Below are 19,107 nucleotides of genomic sequence, written 5' to 3' on the forward strand. Positions count from 1 at the left end.
AAACAAAATTGAAGGCTATAAAAATTATACTTTATCCAAGCAATAATAACATTACAATCAGTAATATATATTAAATATCATACTTCTTGGAGGGGTGGTAAATAAATTAGAGAGAAAAAGGGGGAAATTCAGGACTTTTTGTTCATACTTCATTATAAAATTAAGAAAATAAAACTTATATAATGTGAAAGTAGTTAAATTAAATTTGAAAATAAATCACTAAAAACCTTGAGATATGCACAATAAAGGATGGCTGTGATGAAAAGGGTAATACCTGAAGAAAAATAACTAGACATTTTCTTTTTCAAAAAACAAAACACAAGGCAACTATGTTGTGGAGAGAGCATGATGAGGTCTCACAGAAAAAAGGAAAAGGAATAAACCAGATTAATTTGAAATGTGACTAACAGTAACCATGTTCAGTTGCAATAGCTTCAAGTCACTTATTCCTTTGGTTAATCGATCATTGCACTATTGTGTGAAAGCTGAGGAATCTGGTATTCCTGGAAGCTTTACATCATCTACCACAAAGTAATTTGTTCTAAAAATGTCAGGTATGGTACAATGAAATATTGGGGTTTGAGTAATGTGTTATGGTAATAAAAACACGCCATTTAACTCTTTTTCAATAGTGAATGTCTGAACAAAGAGTTAAGACTTTTAATGTTGGATTTAGTTTTCATGATGTTAAAATGATGAATTAAATACTGATTAGCAGTTGCTGTTGATCAAATCCACGAAATTACTTTGTCTTCTGCTTATGTATTGTGTTTTAATTAACCCTTTCATGATGAGCTCAGTACAATACACACAAATTAAGTGCTTTTACTGTAAATTTTGATGCAGTAGTGTACCTTCACAAAATCTGGTAAACTTTAAGTAAAGATTGCATCTCTCTTGTATACGAAAAATCATATTTTTTGATGAAGTATTTATAGTAAAGATTTGTTTGTGAAAACAGTGTTTCATTACTAATCCAGGTGCAAAGTGATTTTCATGTCATTATTAAAGATCTCAAATACCATTTGTGCAATCTCTAAAACCTCCTAAATACATTTCAAACATTTGTTTTCAGAAAACTTTATACTTTGTTATTTTCTCTATCCTAATTACATGGGGTCTGTCAATTTGACTGACCTCATAACCACCATAGAAAATTAGGAAATAAATATAAATTATGCTTTACTGTTCCAAAAGGACCACTTAAAAAAAACACAAATGTTTAGTCTAAACAGCTTAAATTTCTTAACATTACACATTTATATATAATTACTATTTTTATTATATCAACCTTTCGGCCATGCCTGGCTAAAATTACTGAGGTTGCAATGTCAAGGTGCATGTGCACTCATGTTACCACATCCAAGAAAAATAAAACTTGTCTTTACAAAATCACCTATCTTGACTGTAAAGTAGCCACACTACATTTATAAATAATACATTATATATTTTATTACTATTTACAAACAGGTTCTTAAAATAATTTTTGTTAAAACATAGTATAGTAAACAAAGAAGTATAACAAAATATTTCCTCTAGTTATGAACTATGTACTTGTTTTTTTGCTTGCTATAGGTTACTAAGCCAATCAAATTTTGCATGTTGAATACGTAAAACAAAATATTTTTAAGGTTTTATATATACAATTGAAATAACCAAAAATCATAAATTACTACATTAATACCCTATAATTTCACTATAATATAACAAACTCAGTAACTTAACTGTATTTGGGTCTAAAAAATACAAAATTTCAAGCTAACTAAACACTCAACTTATCAGTTTGAAATCTTGCCTCAAAAGAGCAAGTTGACATCATAATATTTCAAAATGGCTGAGAATGCCATTGGAGCCAGATTCTGAGCTTTCGACTGGTGGATTGATTAGAATTAAACACAAAGCTACACAATGGGCTATTTGTGCTCAAGCCCACCATAAGTATTGAAACCCAGTTTCTAGCAGTGTGAGTCTGCAGGTATGCTGCTGTGCCACTTGGGTGCCTTTCAGTTGCTTTTTCATATGACACAGATAGAAGTATGTGCTCAGCAGAAAGTATTTCCTAAAATGGAAAGAGGTAGGTGGGGCCACTGTGTGTGTTTCAGAACAAGCATTATCTTAGTATATAGAAAAGAGACAAGGTTCTTATTTTATTTCCAGTTTGTCAACATCAGTACTTGAATTCCTAATTCATACAAAATTATAGACTTTATATTTGAATATCCAAACATACAATGCTCTTGTTCAAAAGACCATGTGACAAACAGGAGTGAAGAATTTATAGTTCAATATTTAATTTCAATTTAAGAAATTAATTAAAATATAATACTACAATTTGAATTATTATTTATAGTTTAACACTAAATTTATTGACATAAATTAATAGTTCTTTATTAAAATTTTATAGGTGAGTCAACAAAAGCAATGAAATGACCTTTGACCTGTGACCCTGTTGATAGGGTTAAGAGAATAAAACTATTTGAATTAAACATCTCTGCATACACATTCTTTTGTGCAGATATCATGAGGTTTTAGTGACTTAGATTAAAAATTAAACTACTTTACATTATACCAATTAATATAGCATAAAACTGTATCTAATATTATCCATATTTTTAATAGCATATACGTTTTAATTTCTTAATTTTATAATGCAATAAGAAAAAATCCTGAATTTTCCTAGTGTGAGAAATGTGACATTTTTCTCTCGATATCCTAACGCTTTCTATTTTATTGACACCTCTAACAAGTATGAAATACAATGTAAATTACTTGTTATAAAATCATCACTCAGACGACGCTTTCATAGCCTTCAACCCTCTTTGGTTACAGAGCCATCAAATTGAAAACAAACCCCTATTGCCACACTCACCTGTCACATTCTCTCTTGTCATTCACACCTGTCACATACTATATTATTTATAACCAATAGAAAGCCAAGAATTTCATCTATCAAATGACTTATATTACACTGTTTTCTGAATGATGAATTGTCAATATCTCTTACAGTAGAAACTTTGTTCCCATGGGAAACATCTTGATTATCACAAATGAATTTATAAATGTTCCTGATGCATAATTAGAATGCCAGTAAAACTGTGATAGTTATGGGACATTATCTGCTTTTTACATGTTATTATTCTAACTTAGTGAATTATTTAATGCACTTCTACTATTAGTATAAATTAGTATAAGATGGGTTAAGTATCAGTGACATGTTGGTCAACAGCAAAAGAAAAAGAAATGACATTGGTAAGTACTTTATTTATTGTTGTTGGTGTATATTTCTATAATTATAGAAGTAGTTAATATGTAAAAATAAGAACCCCTTTAGGTTAGTTAAAATTACATAAGGTAAATATTATTTCACAAGGCACACAGATGAACAACTTGTGGGAAACATAATTCAATAGCTCTATGTATGTTCTGAAAGTGATTATACAGCTTATAATTGTGCAAATAGTAGTCACATGGTTCAAAGTGCAATAAAACAATACATCTGTGTCTAAAAAGATGTATACTATTATGAGTTTAAAGCTACTTAGAATAAATAAATGTAGTTTCATGTTACAAACTGAAGTCTTTGTAGAAAGGGTAATTTAGATTTTATTTTTTTTTGGTCAGTAGATCAATCAAATTGGCCAATCCTGTATAAAATTAGGGTAGAAAATATAAGACAAAATATAAAGCTTTACTGAAAAAACTTTTGCAATGTATTAAGGTAAATTTAGTAGTTATGCAAATGAAATCTGAGATGTTTGGGATGAAAAATATATTTTCGTTTTTAATACAAAAACAATTTTTCACTTGGAATACTCAAAAAAGATTTATCTGTGAATATAGTCTTATTTTTGAGTATTCCAAGTGAAAAATGGTTTCTGTATTAAAAATTATTTGTACTCAAAAATAAGACAATATATTTACAGAAAACCTTTTAGTTTATTAAAAATACTTCACTAAAAATTATGATTTTTTATATGTGAAAGACTTGTAATGTTAACTAAAATTCTGCCAAATTCTGTAAAGATATACATCTAACCTACATAAAAACCAGAGTGTGTGTGTGTGTGTGTGTGTGTGTGTGTGTGTGTATATGTTATATTGCATCACAGTTGATTTCTCTAAATTGAAGGAGACATTAAAAAACCAACTTGCATTTATCCAGACAGAATAGTTTGATTATTGTCTGTCTATTAAAATTTTAGCAATGGAGGAGCAAGAGGACTATGAGGGGAGGAGCACCATGTAACCTTACAACTTCAACGAACGTTGAATCATCTAGACTAGATCCAAGTGCATAAAATAGTTTGTCACTAAAGTAAAAGTACTAATTCTATTTTAAACTTAGATCATTTCTGAATTAAGCTATTTTCTGTATATCACCAGTCTTTCATTAAAAACAAAACTCTTTAATCAACAGACTCTAAATCAAGAAATTTCTCCAGTTTTGTTGTATGTACATTTTATACATTTAGTATACAGACTAACAACAATATCAGGTTATACTTTTGTCGCTAAGCAACATGACAAAAAACTATCGTTGGAACAGTGTTACCAAAATGCACTGACTTTTCTATATATATTAGAAGTTGATAATCTAACTTATTTTTTTCAATAACTTACATGAATATGTCACAAATTCATTCCATGAATTATAATTTTGGTTGTTTCACAAAGAAATTTAGCAATATTTGATCACCTCAACTGCACTTGTTGTTGAAGCTTAATTTTACAAAAATTATTTATTTCAATTAGCTATGAAATGTGAGGTTATGGTATACTATGGAGTGGAATGGTAACACTTGCCCTACTATTTTGGACAGATTATACACTAGTACTGTATTAAAAGTTAGTAGTATCAAAACTATGCCAACTGCAAACGAGTACAAAGTGGTCACATGGTCAATTAATACACCCAATCTCATGTACAGAGTTAAAATGGGTGATGCTAAACATACTCATAATTCAAAGTGGCTCTACTACTCAAATACAACACCAGCTTCCTAGAACATTTGTTCAAACTCTAAGTTGAGGTTAAAATGAAATAAAACTATATACAAGAAATTAATGAATGGACAAAAAATAATAAAAAATTACTTTTACCACCTTCAGTACATTAAACCTATTTCAATCTATGAAGAACTGTAAGATAAAAATTATATAAATGATTCTGTGCACAAAATTTTCTTGAAAATATATGCACACGTGTATATATATATATAATTTTTGAGTTGTTGATGACAGGACCTTCCAAAACTAAAGCAAAGTCAAAAGCAACAATACCTCTTCGATAGGGTTCTATCAACACATCTGCCTGAGAACATAACTGTTTCAGTATTTTAGCACCTTCAGGCTGTTTTATGTCTATTGCAGCTGATTTCTTTCCTCTTGCAAGAGTGTCTATATCTAACTGTGTTCGAGGCTATAAATACCAAAATAACATAGAGAACTACTAGAAATAAAAAAATATTACACACATTATTAAAGGGAGAAAGAAAGAACATTTGTATTTTTACAAGTTACAGCTTTAGTATTTTGTTTCAGTTACAATTAATTACTTTGAATTGAACTGTACAGAATTATCACTAATGTTAGAGTATATCTTAGTTTAATATTTGTATATCTGAGCCATCAAGTCCTTGACAAGGACCAATTAATCTGCTAAAAAAAAAAAACACCAGTGTTAGTAATTGCAGCATTAAGGTGAATGAATCTGTGAATCTGGAAGCAAAAGCCAACACAACCTAAAGCTGTAAGTGTACTGTACCACACGGTCTTACATACTGAGCATGTTAACAGATCACCAAAGAGAAAGGACAATTTGCCACACTGGTACTTAAGAATGAATGCCTAATTAACAGTTACAAGTAAAGCTGAGGGAGACTTCTCAACAATTGAAAGGATCTTTAAATCTTGATTGGTCAGTGTATGCCCACATGAAAAACAGCAGCTCTATTCTAATAAGTTACTGCCTACCATAATTCATCCACGTTATTAGGGTGAACAGAGATATGGATGGAAACTGGTTATTTAATGCCTAAGAAATAAAAATAAGTTGAAAAATAGTGTCTATATCAGTTCCTACAGAAGCAACTGAGCATACATTCAGAGAAACCTTGACTGTCTAACAGTAGAAAGAGAATAATAAAGAAACTGACACAATTATGTCAAGTAGGTAAACAACATGTACATAAAAATGTATACCTGACACCATAAGTCTCACATTATGATAGGTACTACAAAGTCAGAGGAATCATATAAAAGTTGGTTGGTTGGTTGATTTAGTGTTCTATGGCACAAAGCAGCTGGTCTATCTGTGCCAAACATCCAGTAAAAAGTTAAAATTAAAATAAAGTTATAAAAGGAGATTAAGGTAAAACAAAACAAAGTTTAAAAAAGCAAATAACATAAAACCAATGTTTACATCTAGTCTACAACGTTAAGAGAAAAACTACAGTAATACAAGTTGTAAAGGACTTTCTGTAGCATAAATGTAATTATCATAACTCACTAGAAAGATTAACAGGCAAGTACAAAAACCACCTGAAGTTTGCCTTTCCAGTCCTGGTTCCACGTTATTTGACATTATGGCCATTTTCAAAATGTAATAAAAGGTTTAAGAGACCTTTAGTAAAATTTTAATAATAACTCACCAGGCTGACTAATGGATAGTTCAAACGAATAGTTCAAACAGCTGCTTCAGTCACCTGATTTTGGCCTTTCCAGTCCTGGTTTTGAGTAATTTGATGTTACAGCCATTTTCTAATTTCAAATCAAACTAGATGGACTGTGATTCTTAAAAGGGAACCACATAAAAAATGTTTAATGCATAAATTAAAAAACTTAAATGGCATTAAAAAGATTAACAGCCTTTAAAAAACTAAAAACATTACCAAGGTGGACAGTGTCACCATCACCAATAACACTGTCTAACATCATGGACAAACCTTGGGGCAGAACATGTTTAAAATGGTACTGTCATAAAGAGTCATAACGACAGCAAGAAAGTAAAATGTGGCTTATTGTAATCTGAGTGTTACACATACTACACACTGGTGCATCAGTTCCAGATAAAAGTAAATGATGAGTTAAAAAACTGTGATCAATGCTTAGTCTAGTAAGAACAACTTTCTCTTTCTGATCCTTACAGAAGCAAGATGGCCAAAGTCCAATATAGGGTTTTATTTAGAAAAGCAGAAAAGCTTGTTTTCACATTGCTCACTCCAAGTTGACTGCCAGCTGGCACCAAGTCAAGCCTTGAATACAGGACCACAGTCCATGTATGGAACAGGCACTGCAGTGATAGTGCCAGAGCAGACAGAGTGAGCTGCAGTGTCTGCTAGCTCATTCCCGTGAATACCAATGTATCCTGGTATCCAGAAAAACTGGACAAAAGTTGATGTTAAAGAGAATTGGACAAGTCGGTTTTAAATATCAGCAAGAACAAGGTGTGAACCAAAGTGAAGCAATTCCAGGACCAGTAGAGAACTAAGCGAGTCACTATAAATAATGCAGTTTGAGTACTACTTAGCTTCTATGTGATCCAAGGCAAGAGAAATGGCATACAATTCAGCAGTGAACACAGAAGCTGTAAAGGGGATTCTGCACACAACCACAAAATCACAAAAAACCAAGAGAAATGGACTAGTCAGTTTTAAATATCGGCAAGAACAAGGTGTGAACCAAAGTGAAGCAATTCCAGGACCAGTAGAGAACTAAGCGAGTCACTATAAATAATGCAGTTTGAGCACTACTTAGCTTCTAATGTGATCCAAGGCAAGAGAAATGGCATACAGTTCAGCAGTGAACACAGAAGCTGTAGAGGGGATTCTGCACGCAACCACAGAATCACGAAAAACCATGGCAGAGCCCACACGGTTACCTGATTTCGGAACCATCTGTATAAATAGGAATGGAAGGATGGTTCAAAAGATGTTCAGCAAATAGCAGACAGTATTTCCAATTGGGAGTGCCTGCTTTTCTCAGATGACTTAAAGATAGGTCACAATTGGAGACTGTAAGAAACCATGGTGGGATGGGCTGACCAGTGGATACAGCAATGTTATCCAAGGACAGACCCAATTCATCCAACTGCACCTGGATACGAAGGCCAAAAGAGGCAATGGCAGACCATCTTTCTGAAAAAGGATGACCCATCAAGGAAGGAAAACACAACCTAAGGTTGAATGCTTTGGTAAAGAACAAAGTTTTGAAGCATATAGTAAAAACAGTTGCAAATGGCAGAGGTGCACAGAAAGTTCATAAGACTATGTATAAGTTCTGAACTGGGGGAAGTGAAGAAAGCCCCAGTACAAAGCCAAAGTCCTTGATGATAAATGGGGTCCAGCATCTTTAAGGCCAAGGGTCTGGCAGAGTCATAGACCAGTGATCTACAGTTGAGTTTTGATTGAATAAGAGCACAATATATCTTTAGCATAGAACATCGATCCACTCCCCACGTGGTGGAAGAGAGACACAGGAGGATGTTCAGTGCATCTTGTACACTTCACCCATAGCTGCTTGATGTGTTGTATATAAAGGTCAGCTTACGATCAAAGATAAGCCAAAAGTACTTTGTTGCAGGGACCACAGGCAACTCAATTTCACTGACAGAGTTCAGAAGTAGGGTGAATACCCTGTTTGCGACAAAAGTGCATGCAAACGGTTTCAGAGAGAGAGAGAAGTTAAAGCCATTTGCTGTGGTCCACTTCAGTAAACAAATGAGGGCAGTTTGTAGTAGCAGTTCAATATGCCTCATGTTTGACGACTGACATGAGATGTGAAAGTTGTTGCCATAGAGCCCATTTGCAACAGTGAGAGGGAGTTGTTCAGTGATGGCATTAATTTTTATACTGAAAAGTGTGACACTCAGAACACAACCCTGAGGGACTCCAAATTTCTGTAGAAAAGAACAAGAAAGTGTCAAATCCACACAAATTTGGAATCTCTTGCCCATTAAAAATGTTTAATAAAAAATGCATAAATGGCCACATAACCCATATATATGGAGGTCTCATAAAATGCCATACCACCATGTTGTATCCATAAGCCTTCTCAATGTCAAAGAATACTGATACAAGATGCTGTCATTTGAGAAAGGCTTCTCTGATTGACGTTTCAAGTGAAATCAAGTGCTCTATGGTGGAGCACTGTTGTCGGAACCCACACTTGGAAGGTGAGAGGAGGTTGTTTGATTTGAGGAACCAAACAAGATGAGCATTAACCATCCTTTCAAAAGTGGTACAGAGACAGCTTGTCAAAGTATTTGGACAGTAGTTTGAAGGAATCTGTGGATTGTTTCCAGGTTTAGAGAAAGAATGCATCAGTAAAAACATTCTCCTGCCAGATCTGGTTAAAAACAATCAGAAGAATAGCAAGAGAAGCAGGAGATAGATGGTGCAGCATGTCACAATGTATATCATCAAATCCAAATGATGTACTATCAAACTGATGAAGAGCCAGTTTGAGTTCCACCAGTGTAAAAGGTATGGATTATAGTCATAAAGAATCTCAAGGGAGAGAGGTGAGTGCTCTGCCCAAGTCTTGATGGCTAAGAAGGTGGAAGAAGCAGAAGTGCTAGATACCTGGCAAAAGCTTTCACCTAGAGTATCAGCAATGCTCTGGGTATCAGCTACTTCCTGGCCATCAGAGAGCAAGATCGAGAGGGACAGAATTATACTGTCCACTGACCTTTGAATATTGTCCCATATGACTTTGGAACTGGTGGTAGAAGATATGCTGGTTGTGAACTTAATCCTAGATTCCATCTGGCTTTAACATCTTACCCATCAAGCATGTCCATGGGCCCGCTGCAAAGCAATGCAATTCGAGAGTGTGGGATATCTACAGAAAGTATCCCAGGCCCGTTTTTGAGCCTTCCGTACCATGTGGCAGGCAGGATTCCACCACGGACAAGGATATAGTATAAAACATGAAAATTTAGAATACATTGAGCAACTGCTTGTATAATACAGCCAATTACTGCTGCAACATAGTCGTTTATTGATGGCTTACAGACAATGGCAAGATCAAGTTGGGCAAAACCAGTGAAAGAAGGTCAATTTGCATGATCCAGCTTCCACCTGGGCTCGCGGATCAGGTGACATTGGCCATGGTCAGTCTCTCCCAAAATTATAGGAAAATGATCACTGTCTCATGGATTATTGTCAACCCTCCATGAAAAATGGGAGAATAATGAAGGGGAGCAAACCAAGAGATCAATAGGGGTAAAGGACCAACTAGGTGCATGAAAATAAGTGGAAAAACCAGTATCGAAAAGAGAAAGGTTACGATCAAAGAGCATATGCTCTACAGAGTGACCCCTACCATCAATATCAGCACTTCCCCAAAAGTAATGATGTCCATTAAAGTCCCCCAGGATTAGAAAGGGAGACAGCAACTGTTCAATGAAAGCATCAAGGTCTGATTGATCATATGTCTCTCCAGCCAACAAGTAGAAAGAACAAACAGTAATGGTACAACCCAAGGAAACACCGATGGCTACAGCCTCCAAGGGTGTGTCAAGTGGCAAAGACAGGGAGGACACATGCTGATCAACTAAAAGTGCCACCCCTCCATGCACTCGTCCATCACACAGCCTGTCATTTTTGTACAAATAAAACCGCTAAGAGGTGACTGTATCGGCAGGTTTCAGAAATGTTTCCTGTAAGGAAAGACATACAGGATGGTGGGAAGCAATCAGTGTTTTGATGTCATCCACTCGTCCATCACACAGCCTGTCATTTTTGTACAAATAAAACCGATAAGAGGTGACTGTATCGGCAGGTTTCAGAAATGTTTCCTGTAAGGAAAGACATACAAGATGGTAGGAAGCAATCAGTGTTTTGATGTCATCCAGATTAGAGCGTAAACTTCGCCACTTCCATTGTATTAAGTTAGCCATTTTTATTTACGTGTAGGCAAATTGGGTGGAGAACCCTTCTGCTTACGTCCACGTAAGCTTTCCTTGCTGTCCTTATTCGAGGGAGTTCTTTTGACCTCCATGGATCCTGCCCTGGGTTAACTGAGCAGGTCTTTGCCCTAAAGGTTTGTCTGAAAGAAAATTGTGTGTGTAAAAATGAGATACAACAGGTGTTATTAATGTTGAAGATTTCTGCTTAGAATCTTCAAGATGTGTTCGTTTACTTGTGGACTCTTTTTTCACTATTTTAAGTTTTTATATGGAGGACCCACAATAAAGAGTGGAAAATTTCTGCACCCACTGACCCCACCCACCATGGAGCCCTACAAGGGGATACACTACAATGTCAAACAAGGACATTGCAGCAATGCCAGGGTTTCGTGAGCACTATACCCAAACACCAGCATAAGATACAATGTCCACAACACCTGCTGAGAACATCCATCACTGGTATTTGGTTGACCCTAGCCCGAGTGGACCAGCCGACTGACCCAAGGTGGACCACCCAAAGGCCACCCATCTACAGGAATTTAAGGCCAAAGTGGTGTGTTAGGGTTGGACCCCTCAACCACAAGGATCCTCTCTTCTCATTCACGGGTCACCACGCACAGCAAACACATGGGTGGATGTTTAGATCCCAGAGGAAGTAAACTGAAAGAACAGAACCTTCCCTGGGACGTCCACTTCCCATGTGCCAAGGGGTCATAGAAAAGAAATATTGTTGTGAAAGGTTTTATGATTTTTGTCATATCTAAACTTAAATATCTGAACTTCAAAAGGGTATTTATTTAAATAAATTCACATCCTTTACTTGTCTGTGTTACATGAAGTAATTGCACTGTGGACAGTCTATCTTAGATTCTATCTCTACCCTTATATTATTTTCAGAGTATCCAACTAAGATAAAGACACAGAATACAAGTTTATAATAATAATATTCTTTCTTTACTGAGATACGTGTCAAACCAACATAAAATTCCCATCCAGTATCAATGACTTTATAAAAATGTAGTAAATGTGTGTGTGTGTGTGTGTGTGTTTTCCTATAGCAAAGCCACATCGAGCTATCTGCTGAGTCCACAAAGGGAAATTGAACCTCTGATTTTAGCATTGTAAGTCTATAGATTTACTGCTGTACCAGCGGGGAACTTGTAGTAAATCTTCTTGGACATTGCCACAAGATTATTATCACTAATATAAATATCATCTTTGATGTCAAGAAAACCCACTTTTAGAGAAATATATATGTAAAATGGCTCGTTTCAGTTGAAAACATTTTTTATGTAGAGGAGTGAACAACGTTTCAACCTTCTTCGGTCATCATCAGGTTCACAAAGAAAGGAAGAGGTAACTGACTGGAAGCTGATCACATGTTTGAAAGGGGTTATGTAACTGAGTGTTGGATTGTAGAGGGTGTGCTTAGATGTTTGAATATATAATTTTATATTATTTATTTTATTATTACTATATTATTTTTAACATAGGTATAAAGGTGATGTCGAGAAAACCCACTTATAGAGAAAAATATATACGTAAAAATGGCTCATTTGGGTTGAGAAATATTTTATGTTGTTAAGCTCCTCTACATAAAATATCTTACAACCCAAATGAGCCATTTTTACATATATAGGTATAAAGGTGTTCCTTTGTATTGGTTTATTTTGGGCTCGAGTTGTATAAGAAAGGCTTCTTTAATTTTGCATTTATGTTTGTTTCCTTATTTAGTATTTGAGTGTTTTCTATGGTTATGTTGTGTTTATTTGCTTGCAGTGTTAAAAAACATGTGAAGGTGACTTTTTATGTTCTTTGAATCTGGTTTCCATTTTTCTACTTGTTTCTTCAATACAGAAGTTGCAGCAGTTATCACATTGTATTTTATAAATAATGTTGGTGTGGTGTTTGTCAGTGTAGTTTTACATAGTATAGACCTCAGTTTTGTGCCTGGTTTTTAATGAATTTGGTATTAACTGGAATGTCATATTTTGTTACTAGTTTTTGCCAAATGTTGGTTATTTTTCTGCTGATGTCAGGAATATATGGTATGCAACAGTGTATGGTTTTATGATTTTTTAATTCATGAGATACATTCACTTTTGTTGGGTGATTTGCTTTCTGTCTAGGTGTGTGCATATAATGTTTTCTACGGTTTATGGAGAAAATGTATTGATGTTGATGAAGTACTGTTTTATTTTTTCTAGTTCATTAATTTTATCTGGTGAGCATAGTTTTATGGCTGTGTTTATTTGGTTTCTTAGTATGTTGAGTTTTGTTTTGTTTCATGTGCTGAGTCCCAAGGAATCTATAGTCCAGTGTGGGTGATTTTTTGTGGATTTCCGTTTTAAATTGTGTATCGAACATTGTTAGCTCCTATCACGTAAAAAGTTTCATAACCCAAGCGAGCGTTTTACATACATAAAGAGCATCTTTCCTATACAAGATTTGTTATGTGGATTATTTCATTTTGGCACTTGTAATTATACATACAGCCTCAGTTTCATTATTTCTAATATAGTTCTTAGCTCAATTAACATAGTTTTTTTGCCTATTTATAGCTTTATCAGAAAATTGGTTAAAATTCATTTAAATTATCATAAATTTGTGATCAATATGTTTTTGAGTTCTAAAATGCATATTTAAAATACAATGAATAAATCTGTGGAGAATCAACATCATCAGAAAAAACATTTCTACAGTGTCTTGATCAACAACAGAAAAAAGGCCTCAGTACAAATGTAAATGCTAAATTTCTTGCTTTTTTATATATGTTTTTAATATTACTATAACAGTAAGTAAAATATAAAATTATGAATGTATTAGATAAGATAACTTGAGACACCTAATTTCCCCCAACTACTTGCACATTACATGGTATGATTGTAACTCTATCTGTTTACATAAACATGTCCCGTTATAAATGTTTTTGTGCATACTTGATACAGTTTAAGTATGACTGTAAAGCAATTAAAAACTAAATAAAAGCAAATGTGAAAGACTAAAAGATATGCTCTTTGAATAGAAAAGTTTAATTATTTGTTAAAACATGCAGTCATTCTAAAAATACAGATGAAAGGTAATTTAGGTTTATGTATTTTTTTTCAATTTTCCATTTTATCCTAATTCTTCTGACTCCCTACAGTGAGTGTTAAAGGGAAAACAACAGGTCAAATATGAAGTTTTACCAAAAAAATTTCAATATTCTTTCAAGAGTTTCTGTAAAAACTGTAAAATGAAAACATTTTATTCATATCATGAAAAATTCCTTGCATTCATGACTGATTGTGTAAAGGCTTTAAAAATTTAAGACAAGCTTTAGTATAAATACTTCAACAAAAACTATGAACTTCAGTGTACTAGACTTGTAATGTTTACTACAATTTGACACAATTTCATACGTATACACTTAAAAATATATTTAAAGTTATTATGTATATACAGTGCTCATGAAATCAGTCAAAATAACTGAGACTTAACAGAGAATTAAGACTGGACACAGCAGCTCCATCAAAGCCTAACACCTCACAAGTCTCTGAAGTATAACACAACATTAACTGCATTTAGAAGAAAAATTCTTCATAAATGCCTTACTATGTAAAAATCATACATTTCATAATCAAGCTTTTGTCCTTTTAATTGGGGCACTATAGCGTCACAAAATACCAGGTGATATACAGCCACCACCAAGTTTTGCACGTCTTCATGAGCCATGTGGAATAAATATCCGACACCAATGAGATCTTGTAGAAATAAACCTAAATGAGCAGACTTTATAGAGAATGAAGATCATCTCAGGAAACAACAACATTCTGTATAAGGCTGTTATAGTATTCAAAACCACAGTAGACAATACCTGTCATAACAGTCCAAGGTGGTTCCTTACACAAAAATATCTAAATGGTTGGTTTCATCTACATCTCAAAGTGTAGTATCTCTTCTTATCAGCTTAATATATGACCACCGATTTATTTTGACTCACTAACTGAATTACTCCCTCTGTAGGATCTCTTTATTAAACTTACTTCTAGATATTACAAATGTACTCAGATATGAAATGAGCAAACCAGACAAGGAGCATATATGGCTAAAAGCCCCTCCTTCCTGATCTAAATATTCTTCCTCCTTCAATAAGATAAATAACAATACCTGACGGAATATATCACTATTATATACTAATAACACTATGTAACACAAATTTTCTTCCTGGATAGAAAGTGTTATTTCTTAATTGTTTATGTTGTAAAAGTAGAGAAAATGGTCATTATTCCCTTCAAACTTTGCTTTTGTGACCTGGGTAACAAAATTTAGAAATTAACCTACTTTTTATGTAAAAGTGGGCAAACTTGCAATTTTCATTTACATAAGGTCCGAATAAAACAACATATGAATCAAGATTTACATGTATTTATACTAAAGTTATACAAAAATGAACAAAAATGTTTAGAAGTGAGTAGTTTTAAAGATTTGCAATTGTATTGTAAATCATTTTCACGTATCAGCCTCCAAATATAGTCTCCCATCATGTTTTCATTATATACGTTATATATATAAGTTGAAGAGAAAAATAGGTCTTTTCCATTTACTTTAGACAAAAGCAATTGGGAAATAACACTTTCTACCCAGGAACAAGAAAAAGTAAAAATTTTGTTTCATAATGTAAGCAACTGTTCCATTTTTAGTTTTGGGCACTGGGCAAGTAGAATATTTGGCACCTGTCCAGTAAAAGTGGTTCTCTCTGGGTACTCCAATTTCCCCAACAAATAATTTATTTGCCACTGGATTGATATATCCCACGCACCATGGCCCTGAGAGGGCCCTTTTTTTTTAATACTATATATACATTTCTCTCTTTTGAAACCCTTTCCTTTCTTTTTTCAGTTTTTCACTGTTTTTCTTTCTTTCCTTCCTTGTTTGTTTTTGTCCCATATATCACCAGTTAAGTTAATACCTGCATCTCCCTGCTCAACTATCGACCATTGACCATTAGCTCCCCTATTATAAATCTGGCTCTTTTGCCACCTTCTTCACAGCTGTTCCTGACATTTCTGGCTCATAATTTTCATTCCAAAAGCTAAATCATCAATCCACTAAGCTGGAGATTTAACCTAATACTGTTAGCACCTAATCTTAATCTCACATGTGAGGCTGAAGAGAAATATGTTTTTGAGCAAGATCATGTATGAAATGTACAATAAATTTAAAAAAATCTAAAACAAAAGCACTTTTAAAGAGTGGCATAATATTCAATTGTTCAAAAGTGCTAAAGTAGTTGATCTTTATTTGAAATTCATTGTATGTTACGTTAGGCAGGAAAATCCTTGAAAAAAAAAAGGCTCTTGTTCTAGGAACCTTGTTATTTTCCTCTTTTAGGAATATGCTCATCTTGAATTAAAAGTAAATTATGTATAAGCAAGTTTTTATAATTTTTAATTACTATGTATCTTGATAAACAATTATAAAAAAATTACATTCCATAAAGTGTTTTTTTTTAACTTGGTAACACTGTTGAAATGAACAAATTAATTATTCTATAACACACCACAAAAACTGAACAAAAAGTTAGTAATTTCCATAAGGCAAGATATCATACACATTTTTTTAATTACATATAGAGCTGTCTCTCATCAACAAATTAATTATTTTTTGTTCGTCCACTACAAAAGTTAAATATTCTTACCTTGTCAATTCTCAAGACAGATGCACCAAAGTCACTAAGGGTCATACCACAAAATGGAGCAGGAGCCAATCCACTTAGTTCAATGACTTTAATCCCTTTCAGTGCCATAATAACAGAGCCTAAAAAACAAAACTGTTTCAAACATTCTTCTTCATAGGGCAATAAAGGGTATTCACTTTTGCTGAATATTAGTGCTTAATCAGGAGCGAAACAGTCAAATTTGTAATTTCATTTAGTAAGAACAGTGGAATTCAAAACCTAATACAGACAAGAGAAATTAGAATGTTAAAAATAACAAAGAACAAGTTAAGCCACAGGTTGTTTATTTAATTAATTAACCTTTTTGTTGCAGGCTCGGTATAACATATTCGAGTTCATCTACACATTAAGTATTTGTACTATAACTTTTGATACAGCATGTGTTTCTTCACAACATTTGGTAGACTTTTAATGAAGATTACAAGTATTTTGCTTACAAAAATATCAGGTTTTTAATGAAGTAATTTTACTAAGATTTGTTTGCGAAAATAGTCTTTCGTTACTAGTCTGAATGCAAAGTAATTTCATGTTACAATTAAAAACTATTCTTCATCCCAAAAAATCTCATTTGCATATCTTTAAAACCTCCAAAGTACATGTCAAACATTTGTTTTCAGTAAGACTGATATTTTCTATATTCTAAACTATGTGGTATCTGTCACTTAACCAACCCTGTAACCATCATAAAACATTTGGAAATAAATATAAATTACACTTTTTTCATATTAATATGACTATATACGAAAACACAATAATACAAATGTTTAGTCTAAGTAGCTTAAGTCTCATAATGCTATATATTTACATACATATTTTATTATATTGGCATTTTAGTTATGCCTAGCTAACATTACAAGTCGCACTGACCCAGTTCATGTGCACTCTTCTTAAAATATAGGACAATAAATCAAGAAGTAAAGCAAACTTTTCTCTATGATATTTAAACTCAGTTTTTGCTGGACATAGATTGCTAAGCCTTTTAAAATTTTGCACATGTAGGACAAACAAAATTTAAGGTTTTACACAGTTGAATAAGCAAGAAAATCATAAATAACTAGACTGATACTATACAATTCACAATAATTTATTAAGCTTAGTAAGAAAACATCTCTTTGAACATTCTAAGCTGTTTATTGGTTATTCATGTCATATATTGTAGTGAATGTATATAAAGAACCATTTTCAACAATGGAAAGGTGAACATGGTCAGTCTTTGATTCAGTACATAAGCCATATCTCAGCAAAATAAAAAGATATGCTAATTTTGTATTTTATCTTGATAATATCAGTAATTGAAGTTCTTGATTTGTACAAAACTATACTTAGTATTTTGACATTACAAACAACTAATTTTAAACAGTGCTGCATTCAACATATCATGTAACCCACTAAAATCAATAATGTTATTTTAATATTTACTTTTACATTAAGAAATTAACTAGCATATAATTTTAGAATTTTAATTATAATCTACAATTTGATTCCAAACTTATTGACATATATTCATAAAATAGTAGTTCAATAAAATTTTGAATGCAAGTCAAAAAACATGATAACATGGCCTTTGACCAGTGACCCACTGAGAAAGGGTTAAAACTCATAATTACATTAATTTACAAATAAAATTGACAATAGTATGGTTAACTGCTTGATGTTTTTTACCTAAATATGTTATAGTTAGATACAGTTTAAATTCTATTTAGATCTTACTATTATATCTTAGGTAATTAAGTATTAGTTATGGTTTATTAGACATAATTAAAAGGTGTAAATATTATTTTTAAATTTACATCATACTTTGCTTCCATTCACAAGGCTTAAGATATCTTGCATAGAACAAAACTTTTGCCAAAGGGTTGCACCTGTCTGAAAAGAAATATACCTCATGGGCACCATTGACTGTATCAACATCAATAACATGGTAAAAGACAAAAAAGAAAACATTAAAATTAACTTGATATTTACCTTCAATAAACTTTTCACATCCTTTTAGGAAATACTGTGGATTATCCAAATAAAATATGAAGAAAAGTATTGTTATACTTTAAAATGAAAATCACCTTGCATTCAATTCGTTAATAGTTTGAATACAAATAACAGAAAAGATATTTTAGTAAAAACAATAAAAAAACCATAATTATTTGTATAGAATACTCATGATATTTATTGACATCTTACCAATTTTTGCAAAGTGAAAAAATCTCAGTTACTGCATGAACTATTGTACAAGCAAAATTCAAAAGTCTTATCAGCTGGTACAAATATGTATACATAATGAATACAGTGTGGCATACTATAAGTTTTCACCACTGCTAGACTATGTGTGCAATTCTCTTCAAAATCTTTAAATTTTGCATCAAAAATTCACTTAGAGGCTTGCAAGGTAGGGATTGGATCCTTTTCAGTCAGTGATTTTCTAACTGTGTGACTGTCATAACTTATCAGCTAACCACTCAATGTACTCCATGTTATATCATAA

The 19,107-nt window shown here is 32.9% G+C and overlaps 1 pseudogene across 1 annotated transcript; it reads right to left on the bottom strand.

Annotated features, from left to right (window-relative positions):
- Positions 1–5,119: 5,119 nt before the first annotated feature.
- Positions 5,120–18,482, bottom strand: LOC143245460 (alpha-methylacyl-CoA racemase pseudogene; annotated as a pseudogene). The gene is made up of 3 exons (XR_013025629.1): positions 18,426–18,482; positions 16,590–16,708; positions 5,120–5,419 (listed from the first exon to the last, which is right to left on the bottom strand). The product of XR_013025629.1 is annotated as an alpha-methylacyl-CoA racemase pseudogene (transcript).
- Positions 18,483–19,107: the final 625 nt, after the last annotated feature.

The sequence above is a fragment of the Tachypleus tridentatus genome, chromosome 2 (assembly GCF_004210375.1).
Source record: "Tachypleus tridentatus isolate NWPU-2018 chromosome 2, ASM421037v1, whole genome shotgun sequence".
Lineage (NCBI taxonomy): Eukaryota > Metazoa > Arthropoda > Merostomata > Xiphosura > Limulidae > Tachypleus > Tachypleus tridentatus.